The sequence below is a fragment of the Cajanus cajan genome, chromosome 5, assembly GCF_000230855.2.
Source record: "Cajanus cajan strain Asha chromosome 5, NIPB_CcT2T_4, whole genome shotgun sequence".
In the NCBI taxonomy this organism is placed as follows: Eukaryota; Viridiplantae; Streptophyta; class Magnoliopsida; order Fabales; family Fabaceae; genus Cajanus; species Cajanus cajan.
Window position 1 is genome coordinate 14,371,613 of NC_138521.1, and position 12,756 is coordinate 14,384,368.

Sequence of the window (12,756 nt, forward strand, 5' to 3'; positions counted from 1 at the left end):
TGATGGTACCATCAAATGAATTCAACAAGGGGCTCAAGAAAAGCTATCCAAGTTGTCAAAGCACAATCATTAATAACAAAGATGTGCTTAACTTCATAAGTGTTTAATCAAACAAACCTAAACACAATAAGCCTACCAATGGCCAGCCATTCTTACAAAAACAATTTTTCAAAAATAAAACAATCCCCTCTAAAACACAAACTTTTGAAAAATATACCTCTTCCTTCTTTTCTCTCTTGTCCCCAACGATTTTTGAATAATCTAGTGGAAACATGGAGATATAGTGGTCAATAGGAGGGTTGACACATCTTCTAAAGGAAGGGAGAATCATTTGGTTGATAACACCAAAAAACAAATACGCATCATTCCTCGGTTACAGAAATCGGCAAAGCACAGTCTGTCTGGAGGAATGGCAAGATCCAAACAAAGAACGCATCGATTAATTCTTTTGAAAAACTGAATCAAATAGAATTAGGTGCATCTCATTCGCATACATACATACAGATGATAGGTGTACTAGAAGACCACTTATTCTCTGTTTATCAAAAAAAAAAAAAAAAAAAAAAAAAAAAAAAAAAAAAAAAAAAAAACCATAAAATCAGAAAAAATCCAATACGCCCGTATTGGTATTAATACGGTCGTATTGGAGTTAACGTTAAGCACAACGTTTCAACTCCAATACGGGCGTATTAAAATCCAGTACGATCGTATTGAATCCCAATACGACCGTATTGAATCCAATACGGTCCGTATTGGATGTAAATTTTGTACATCAACGGAAAGGCCAATACGGCCGTATTGAATCCAATACGGGCCGTATTGGCGGAATTTTGCCTATAAATAAAGGCTTCCCCTCCCTCATTTTGCATACCTTTCTTCATTCTCCACATTCCTTGCTTGTGAGTGCATTCCTAGAGAGATTATCGGAAATGGCAGAATCTTCTCGCAAAAGGCAGAGAGCCCCAGCCAGACGTGTAATGACAGACCGACACCGAGACCGGCTGCAGCTCATAGAGACGTTCACCATCGAGCCGTCAAGAGTGCTCGACTTTGAGCTTCTCCAAGCGGTGGGCTTGGAGAATGATGTCAGGAACTACTTCGACGCCATAGGATGGGGATTTGTCCTTAATCCACCATCCCAGCTATATTTGACGGCCACGAAGGAGTTCTTGGCCACAGTCGGCGTCACGGAGTCGACTAACAGCTATGGGGAAGATGTTTGCGCGGTGGATTTCTGGATGAATGAAGGATACCGCACGCTGACGTTGGACGAGTTCAACGTCCAGGCAGGGTTTTTCAGCCGCACTGATCAGCTGGCCTTCCGAGATGCCATATGCGAGTGGCCTGATCAGTGGACTCCGGTTGAGATGTGGAGTTTGCTCACTGGCCGACGGGATTATCATTCAGGGGTGAAGGGCTCCCGGCTCCCGACTGCTCTTAGGATCTGTCACAAGATCCTCACCAGTACCATTCATGGCAGGTCCAAGAGTCAGGAGTCGATTACACGACCGGATCTGCTGGCCTTATATTGCATGGCCACCGGCCGGAAGGCCAACCCTGGATATTTCTTCCTTGAGCACGTGAAGAAGTTTGGGATACGAGAGGGAGGAGAGTCCAGACAGGGGTACATCTTGGTTGCCCCACTCCTCTCACAGCTGGCGGAGACATGGGGATGTCCCGATGGTGCGGAGCCAGGGGCGTTGGCGCCAAAGTTGATTGGTGCCTCCACCCTGATCAACATGAAGATCATCGCTAGATCGCCAGGAGGGGGGTTTGTGCGAGTAGATGGCCTCGAGACCTTCGACGACCTCCTCAACAATCTCGACTTTGAGGGAGGCGACACCCCGCAGCCAGAGGCTAGCACATCACGGTCGGACAGGGGATACTTTGACGCCCGCTTCGACACACTACAGCAGAGCATTGACACGCGATTCGATGCTTTTCAGCAGAGCATCGACACGCGATTCGATGCTTTTCAGCATAGTGTCGGTACATGGCAGCAGAGTACCGATGCTCGACTAGATACCTTGGTGCAGGGGTTCGACAACCTCTCCGTCTGGATGCATCGCCGCTTTCCTGACTCGCCACAGGACCCGCCAGCAGAGGAGTGAAGACTGGCTTCTGTTTTAGTGCTTTTTCATGTACTAATTTGGTTGGGCTTAGCCCCATTTCCCAAATTTTTCTTGTACAAATTCATTTTTAATGAAATTTGCCACTTTTGAATTCAAAATTCTCTAGCAATTTAAAATTCTGTACAGTAAAAGCCAAAAAACATAAAAAGGGGCAAAATACAGAAAAAGCCAAAAAAATAAAAAAGGCAAAGGTACAGAAAATCCAACAACCAGTTTGCACAGAATAACTGAGCCTGGAGAGGCTTGCCGAAACAATACTCCTCATCCCCCACATCTCAAAATAATTGAGCCTGGAGAGGCTTGCCGAAAGAATACTCTCAAAATAACTGAGCCTGGAGAGGCTCACCGAAATAATACTCCCTCATAAATAATTGAGCCTGGAGAGGCTCGCAGAAATAATACTCCCCAGAGAAACCTCAACTCACGCTCTTGGACTCAAAATCCCCAGCAAGAGCTATCAAAACAAGATCGACGACATTCCCAATGGAAGTACGATCACCCAAGCAGAATATCCAAGTCAAAGGACTTAAACTTCCTCAGTGAAGATAGCTCTCCAACTCGAGTATCGAGTGAGGCTAAGCCTGTAGAGGCTTCCTAAATAATACTCTGGGATACATAAGATCCCCAAATCCCCAGTCGCCTACTCAAGAGGCATCCCTGCAGAAGGAGAAGAAAATAAAAATCAATGATCATTCCCCAAGTGGAATCTGGCTCTCAGCCAATCATTGAACGTCAAGCTGATATGCCTAACAGAAGAGGCTAATCAAAATCAACAACAAAATCCCCCAGTGGATAACAGCCTACACAGAGGCAGCAAAATCAAAAAACCAAAAGAGACACCCGAACAAGGATAACCGGGATACTCCACCAACGTCGAAAGGACGTCAGCCAATCATAAGGCACCGCTCACATCAGAAAGAGCATCTTTGTGTCTGCACCCAAAGGAATCAGAAATTCCCCAGTGGGAACCAACTACGCAATGGAAAGTTGGGACACAAGAACCTATGAGTAACTGCACATCCCCTAGACGGATCCCTGCGTTATCCAGCCCTTAGTGGCACAAAATCAAAAAACAACCGTCGAAGCAGCATCGTGGACTGTGGAGACAAAATCATCACGAATCCCTGGAAAGGAGATATTCACGCTACCCCCGTCGTCACAAACACGGAGGTATGCAGCTCCCGGCTCGGGCAATGAGCGAAGCTATCTCTGGAAAAGGGGTACTCACTGCTCGCCGTTATCACAAAGGTACTTAGCTTCCGGCTCGAACAAAGAGTGAAGTTAAGCCTGGAGAGACGGTACTCACAGCTTCCAGCTTGGGCAACAAGCAAAGCAAGGCCTGGAGAGGCAAAACTCATACTGCTCACCGTCGTCACAAAGGTGTTTAGCTTCCGGCTCAAACAAAGAGTGAAGCTAAGCCTGGAGAGACGGTACTCACAGCTTCCAGCTTGGGCAACAAGCAAAGCAAGGCCTGGAGAGGCAAAACTCACACTGTTCACCGTCGTCGTAAAGGTGCTTGGTTTCCGGCTCAAACAAAGAGTGAAGCTAAGCCTGGAGATGCGGGTACTCAACCATCAGCGTCATCAGAGGTGCGTTGATGTCCAACTTCCGGCTCGAGCGTCGAGTGAAGTTGACCTTGGAGAAGGTAAACTCAGCTACCGAGGATGTCAAAAGCGCCGAGGTATGCACCCACCTGGAGAGGCTACTCAACATTTTTCCACCGGAAGACGCTACAAGTCAGAAGGTCGGCACAATACCCGGACAATTGGGTCAACTCCTTTACTTGTCAGCCGATACACCAAAAGGCCGTCCGACTAAGTAAAGGGGGGGCAGCTGTAGACCCCTAAAATTGTCCGGGTCGGAAATAAAAGCTTGAAGATTCTCGAAGACTGAAGGATAATCAGCCAGAAGGACTCCTGGAAAGCCCTAGGAGGGTTCTCTGTAGGTCTAGAGGTCTTAGAATAGCTAAAAAATAAGGAAGTGGAGGGAAAAAGCCCAATACGGCCGTACTGAACTTAATACGGCCGTATTGAAGCTTCAATACGGCCGTACTGAAGTCAGTACGACCGTATTGACACTTCAATACGACCGCCGCGAACTCAATACGGGCGTATTGAAATTTCTGACTTTCAATACGACCGTATTGAACTCCAATACGACCGTATTGAAGCTCAAAAATTTCAATACGGCCGTATTGGCCCTGTAGGCCGTATTGCGCCTATTCCCTATAAATATGACGTCATTTGGACGTCCTACCACACTTTTCACTCAGTTTGGACTCCCTCCTTGAGTATTCTGGGGTTTTTGAGCAGTGTTCTGCCCTAGAAATCTCTCTGGGAGTCGATCCGACGAAGTTCTGGAATTCCGAGCACTTAGCTTGGAGATTCGAACCTAGTCGAAGGGAAATCCTCCGGATTTCCATAGTCAAAAGTTTTTAGGAAGGAGCGAGCGAGCTTGTAGAGCGAGGGAACGCCAAAAAGCTTCCCAGTTTTACTCAATATATAAAAGCACGCTTCAAGAGGTTTCTTCTTAAATCCTTCCTTTTACTGCTTTCTGTGTGCATATTTAAACTGTCATCATGTAGATAGTTAATTTATAATCGCTTATAATAAATAGGGGTAATTTAGTAATTTTACGCTATTATTTTAGAAATAATCTGTCATAGGGAACCCGAAAGGGGCGCTGTGGGGTGCTAACACCTTCCCCACGCGTAACCGACTCCCTTACCCGACTCTGGTTGTAATGGCCAAAGTTGATTTATAAAATCAATTGCCTTATCCCTTTTTCCAATGTTTTGAGTAAAACATTGGTGGCGACTCCACGAACCCTCCTTTTACGAAAACCACTAATCCATGGAGGGTCCCGCTTGGGATTAATATGGATTAGTGAATCATTTAATAAAATTGCTTGTTTGACGAGGTCTCAGTTTGAGAATAAGTCATTCTAGCAATCCATATTTTTAAATAAATAAACGAGTCCAACCATCCTTCGCGAATGCCGAAAGCCCGTTTCGGGCCGGTGGCGACAATCCCAAACAATTCTCACCAAGCTGATGGACTTGCCACGAAGCTTCTTCAACTTGTGATCAACCACAGCTACCGGTCTCTTATCATAGGTCAAGTTTTCTCTAACTTGCACCTCATCCAACTCTACCACATGACTCGGGTCTCTGATGTAGTTCCTCAACTGTGAAACGTGAATCACATGCTCTCCCTCTTCAAATTCTAGAGGTCTCCTCCTCCTATCAGCATATGACTTTCATCAACTCTGGGTAGCCCTCAACCTTTCCTAAATTTATCTCACCATCTCAGTAGTCTAAAGAACTAACTCTGGACCAACCACTACTGACTCACCTTCCTAATACCAACATAATCGAGTCCTACACCTCCGCCATACAAAGCCTCAAAAGGCGTCATGCCAATACTCAAGTGATAATTGTTATTATAAGTAAACTTTACCAATGGTAACACCTCCTCCCAACTACCCAGATGATCCAACACACACAAGCTCTCAAGAAATCCTCCAATAACTGAATTGTCCTCTCTGACTGACCATCTATCTGTGGATGATAAGCGGAGCTCAACCCCAACCTCGTCCCCAAAGCCTGATGCAAAGTCTGTGAATCTGGAAATAAAACTTGGATCTCTGTCAGAGATAATACTAGAAGGCACTCCATGCAATCGTACTATCTCTCTGATATACAACTGTGCAAGTCTCTCCAAGGACCACCACTTGACAGGAAGAAAGTGTGCACACTTTGTCAACCTATCAACAATCACTCAGATAGAGTCACTGTTCCTAGCTGTCCTAGGCAACTCAACCACAAAGTCCTTAGTGACACTATCACACTTCCACTCGAGAATCTCCATCAGCACGAAGCTCAAAACCAACTACCCTCTCGGTACCAAGCAACCCCAAAATCCTCAACAACTCTAGATCTTGTAATTGCTTAGTTCCCACCTGTCTCGAGAACTTATTAGTTATGGTGATCATACCACAACTAATGTGATCTTGAACAACCTTCACCTCTAGTCTCAAATCTTTGAACTACTCAATCAGCTCCAACTCCCTAATCAACAAAATCGATACATGAATGAATTTCCTACTCAATACATCTGCTACCACACTCGCCTTCCCAGGATGATACATCAACTGAGAATCAAAGTCCTTTAAGAATTCTATCCACCTTCTCTGCCTCATATTCAACTCCTTCTCATATTCAACTCGTTCTGATCACTAAATACACTGAATCTCGCACCATACAGATAGTGCCTCCACGACTTCAAGGAAAACACCACAACTACAAGCTCCAAATCATGAGTAGGATAATTCCTCTCATGAGTCTTAAGTTACCTCGAAGTATACACTACTATTCTCCCTTCCTGCCTCAACACACAGCCCAACCCCTGGTAAAAAGCATCACAGAACACATCAAAATACTTACCAGTGTCAAGTAACACCAAAATTGGAAAAGTAGCCAATCATCCCTTCAATTCCTGAAAACTCTGCTCACAAGCGTCCATCCAAATAAAAAGCTGATCCTTCTGAGTCAGTTAAGTCAAAGGCATTACTATTCGAGAGAAACCTTCTATGAATATCTGATAGTAACCCGTTAACCCAACAAAACTCCAAATCTCCGTAACAGTCCTCGGACGCTCCCACTGAATCATAACCTCCACCTTGGCTGGATCCACTACAATCCCCTATGTCGATATCACATGCCCCAAATCTCACCTCAGACAACCAAAACTCACACTTGGATAGCTTGGCATACAACTACCTCTCACTCAGCACCTCTAAAACCAACCTCAGATGCTCACGGTGATCCTCCAAAGATCTAGAATACACCAATATATCATCAATGAAGACCACCACAAACCTGTCCAAGAATGACCCAAAATTCCTGTTCATGTAATCCATGAACACTGCTGGAGCATTAGTGACACCAAAGGCATCACCACATACTCATAGTGACCATACCTAGTCCTGAAAGCAGTCTTCGGTATGTTACTTTCCTTTACCTTAATTTGATGGTATCCGGATCTCAAATCAATCTTCGAAAATATCAAAGCTCCCCTCAGTTGATCCACCAAATCATCAATCCTCGGAAGTGGATGCTTATTCTTTATCGTCAACTTATTCAGTTGTCGATAATCAAAACACAAACGGGCCCCACCATCCTTATTTACTAACTGTACCGGGCACCCCAAGGAGAAACATTGAGCCTCACCATCTGTTTCTTTAGCTCTACCAACTCAGCTGGACCCATCCTATAAAGAGCCACTGATACTGGTCTTGCACCCAATACCAGATCAATGCTAAACTCAACATCACGCAAAGGTGGCAATCCCGGCACATCATCTGGAAACACCTCAGGAAACACACTGACAATCTCAATCCCAGTGATGGCCCTCTTCGTCTCAACACTCAAAACGACAAACAACATGAAACACTTAGTTCCATCTTTCATCAACTACTCAGCCTGACCCGCTAACAACAACACCTCATCCTCCAACTGAGGAAATATCAACTCTCTTCGAGCACAATCTACAAGGATGTGATGGGCAGATAACCAATTCATTCCTAAGATTATGTCAATATCTACCATGAGTGTCGCCACCGGCCCAAACGGGCCTCGGCGGTCGCGAAGACGGTCGAGCTCGCTTTTATTTTAGTTTTGAAAATGTATTGGATTATTAGAACGACTTGTTCTCAAACTGAGACCTTGTCGATCTTATCCAATTTATTTATTAAAAGTCTCACTAATCCATATTAATCCCAAGCGGGACCCTCCATGGATTAGTGGTTTTCGCAAAAGGAGGGTTCGTGGAGTCGCCACCAATGTTTTACTCAAAACATTGGAAAAAGGGATAAGGCAATTGATTTTATAAATCAACTTTGGCCATTACAACCAGAGTCGGGTAAGGGAGTCGGTTACGCGTGGGGAAGGTGTTAGCACCCCACAGCGCCCCTTTCGGGTTCCCTATGACAGATTATTTCTAAAATAATAGCGTAAAATTACTAAATTACCCCTATTTATTATAAGCGATTATAAATTAACTATCTACATGGTGATAGTTTAAATATGCACACAGAAAGCAGTAAACGGAAGGATTTAAGAAGAAACCTCTTGAAGCGTGCTTTTATATATTGAGTAAGACTGGGAAGCTTTTTGGCGTTCCCTCGCTCTACAAGCTCGCTCGCTCCTTCCTAAAAACTTTTGACTATGGAAATCCGGAGGATTTCCCTTCGACTAGGTTCGAATCTCCAAGCTAAGTGCTCGGAATTCCAGAACTTCGTCGGATCGACTCCCAGAGAGATTTCTAGGGCAGAACACTGCTCAAAAACCCCAGAATACTCAAGGAGGGAGTCAAAACTGAGTGTGAAAGTGTGGAGGAACGTCCAAATGACGTCCTATATATAGGAGTGAGGCGCAATACGGCCTCTGACATCAATACGGCCCGTACCAAAATTTTGAACTACGGTACGGCCGTATTGAATTTGGTACGGCCGTACTGAAGTTCAAAAACTTCAATACGGCCGTATTGAGTTCAGTACGGCCGTATTGTAGTTCAAAATGTTCAGTACGGCCGTACTGAACCTCTAGGAGGCCGTATTGATCTTCAATCCTCCCACATTCTTATTTTAAGCTACTCTAAGACCTCTAAACCTACAGACAATCATCCTAAAGTCTTCCAGGGTCTTCTAGGAGTCCTTTTGGCTGACTTTCCTTCAGTCTTTGAGAGTCTTCGAGTCTTATTTCCGACCCGGACAATTTTAGGGGTCTACAGCTGCCCCCCCTTTACTTAGTCAAACGGCCTTTTTGTGTACCGGTTGATAAGTAAAGGAGTTGACTCAATTGTCCGGGGAATATGCCAACCTTCTGACTTGTAGCGTCTTCCGGTGGAAAATTGTTGAGTAGCCTCTCCAGGTTGTTGCATACCTCGGCGCTTCTGACAACCTCGGTAGCTAAGTTTACCCTCTCCAGGGTCAACTTCACTCGACGCCCGAGCTGGAAGTTGAACACCGACGTACCTCTGACGACGCTGATGGTTGAGTACTGTCTCTCCAGACCTTGAGTACCGTCTCTCCAGACTTTGAGTATTGTCTCTCCAGACCTTGAGTACCGTCTCTCCAGACTTTGTTTGAGTACCGTCTCTCCAGACCTTGTTTGAGTATTGTCTCTCCAGACCTCGTTTGAGTATTGTCTCTCCAGACCTTGTTTGAGTATTGTCTCTCCAGACCTTGTTTGAGTACTGTCTCTCCAGACTTTGTTTGAGTATTGTCTCTCCAGACCTCGTTTGAGTATTGTCTCTCCAGACCTCGTTTGAGTATTGTCTCTCCAGACCTTGTTTGAGTATTGTCTCTCCAGACCTTGTTTGAGTACTGTCTCTCCAGACTTCGTTTGAGTATCGTCTCTCCAGACCTTGTTTGAGTATTGTCTCTCCAGACCTCGTTTGAGTATTGTCTCTCCAGACCTTGTTTGAGTATTGTCTCTCCAGACCTTGTTTGAGTACTGTCTCTCCAGACTTCGTTTGAGTATCGTCTCTCCAGACTTTGCCTCTCAAAGATGAGGTAGTTGAGTATAGTTTGTCTCCACAGTCCACAATGCTGCTTCGACGGTTTGTTTTTCTGATTTTGTGCCGCTGAGGGCTGGATAACGCAGGGATCCGTCTAGGGGATGTGCAGTCATTCATAGGTTCTTGTGTCCCAACTTGCATTGCTTAGTTGGTACCCATGGGAATTTTTGACTCCTTGGGGTGTAGACACAGATGCTCTCTCTCTGAGTTGAGCGATGCCTTATGTTTGGCTGACGTCTTTTGACGTTGGTGGAGTATCCCGGTTATCCTTATTCGGGTGACTCTTTTTGATTTTCTGATTTTTACTGCCTCTGTGTAGGCTGTTATCCGCTGGGGATTCTGGATGTTGATTTTGTCTCCACAGTCCACGATGCTGCTTCGACGATTATTTTTGATTTTTATGCCACTGAGGGCTGGATAACGCAGGGATCCGTCTAGGGGATGTGCAGTTACTCATAGGTTCTTGTGTCCCAACTTTCCATTGAGTAGTTGGCGCCCATTGAGGAATTTCTGTTTCCTTGGGGTGTAGACACGAAGATGCTCTTTCTGAGATGAGCAGTGCCTTATGATTGGCTGACGTCCTTTGGACGTTGGTGGAGTATCCCGGTTATCATTATTCGGGTATCTCTTTTGGGTTTTCTGATTTTTGTCGCCTCTGTGTAGGCTATTATCCGCTAGGGGATTTCGTCATTAGTTGTGATTGGCCTCTTCTGTTAGGCGTATCAGCTTGACGTTCAATGATTGGCTGAAAAGCCGAATTCCGCTTGGGGAATTGTTGTTGATTTTTCCGATTTTTCTCTTCTTTGAAGGAATGCCTCTGTGTAGGCTGTTACCCGCTGGGGGATTTTGTCGTTGATTTTGATTAGCCTCTTCTGTTAGGCATATCATCTTGATGTTCAATGATAGGCTGAGAGCCGGATTCCGCTTGGGGAATGATTATTGATCTTTTCGATTTTTTCTCTTTTTTGAAAGAGTGCCTCTGAATAGGCGAATTATCTTGATGTTTGATGATTGGCTGAATGCCGAATTCCTTTTATGGAATGGTTATTGATCTTTTTGATTTTTTCTCTTTTTGAAGGGGTGCCTCTTGAGTAGGCGACTGGGGATTTGAAGTTCAGTGTTCGGCTGAGTGCCAAATTCCGCTTGGGGAATGGTTATTGATATTTTTGATTTTTCTCTTTTTGCAGGGATGCCTCTGAGTAGGCGATTGGGGAATGAGGGATCTTATGTATCCCAGAGTATTATTTAGGAAGCCTCTACAGGCTTAGCCTCACTCAGCGCTTTGAGTCGGAGAGCTATCTTCCACTGAGGAAGTGTTAAGTCCTTTGACTTGTATATACTGTTTGGATGATCGCACTTCCATTGGGGATTGCGTCGGTTTTGCTTTGATAGCTCTCGCTGGGGATTCGTTCCGTGAGCTTGAGTTGAGGTTTCTCTGGGGAGTATTATTTCTGCGAGCCTCTCCAGGCTCATTTATTCTGTACAGTTGGGGGAGTATTATTTCTGCAAGCCTCTCCAGGCTTTAGTTATTCTGAGGAAGTATTATTTCTGCAAGCCTCTCCAGGCTCAATTATTCTGAGAGTATTATTTCTGCAAGCCTCTCCAGGCTTTAGTTATGATGAAAGAGTATTATTTCGGCGAGCCTCTCCAGGCTCAATTATTCTGAAGGAGTATTATTTCGGCAAGCCTCTCCAGGCTCAATTATTCTGCGGGAGTATTATTTAGGCAAGCCTCTCCAGGCTTTAGTTATGATGAAAGAGTATTATTTCGGCGAGCCTCTCCAGGCTCAATTATTCTGAAGGAGTATTATTTCGGCAAGCCTCTCCAGGCTCAATTATTCTGCGGGAGTATTATTTAGGCAAGCCTCTCCAGGCTTTAGTTATGATGAAAGAGTATTATTTCGGCGAGCCTCTCCAGGCTCAATTATTCTGAAAGAGTATTATTTCGGCAAGCCTCTCCAGGCTCAATTATTCTGCGGGAGTATTATTTAGGCAAGCCTCTCCAGGCTTTAGTTATGATGAAAGAGTATTATTTCGGCGAGCCTCTCCAGGCTCAATTATTCTGAAGGAGTATTATTTCGGCAAGTCTCTCCAGGCTCAATTATTCTGCGGGAGTATTATTTAGGCAAGCCTCTCCAGGCTTTAGTTATGATGAAAGAGTATTATTTCGGCGAGCCTCTCCAGGCTCAATTATTCTGAAGGAGTATTATTTCGGCAAGCCTCTCCAGGCTCAATTATTCTGCGGGAGTATTATTTAGGCAAGCCTCTTCAGGCTCAGTTATTCTGAGAGAGTATTATTTCGGCGAGCCTCTCCAGGCTCAGTTATTCTGTGAGTATTCTTTCGGCAAGCCTCTCCAGGCTCAGTTATTCTGTATGATGCTGTTGATTTTCTGAATCTTTGTATTTTGCTTGCTGCTGTCATACACAAGCAATTTTCTATTTTTCTATTTTATGTAATTACCTCATGATAAGGTCTTTGAATGTTTCTTTATGGCCAATACGGCCGCATCCATTTCAGTACGCCCATGTTTGAGTTAAAAATTTGTTCATAACCCCAATTTTAGTACGGGTGTACTGAACATGGTACGGGCGTATTGTTTTTTCTGAAATTTATATTTTTTGTTTTTTTTTTTTTTTTTTTTTTTTTTTTTTAAGAAACAGAGAATAAGTGATCTTCCAGTACACCTATCATCTGTATGCATGTATGCAGTATGATGCACCTAATTCTATTTGATTCTTTTTTCAAAAGAATTAACCGATGCGTTTTTGTGTTTGGATTTTGCCATTCCTCCAGACGGACTGTGCGCTGCCGACTTCTGTAACCGAGGAATGATGCGTATTATATTTGAGATTTGGTGTCATCAACCAAATGATCCTTCCTTTTCTTTAGAAGATGTGTCAACCCTCCTATTGACCACTATATCTCCATGTTTCCACTAGATTATTCAAAAATCGTTGGGACAAGAGAGAAAAGAAGGAAAGGATATATATTTTCAAAAGTTTGTGTTTTAGAGGGGATTATTTTATTTTTGAAACATGGATTTT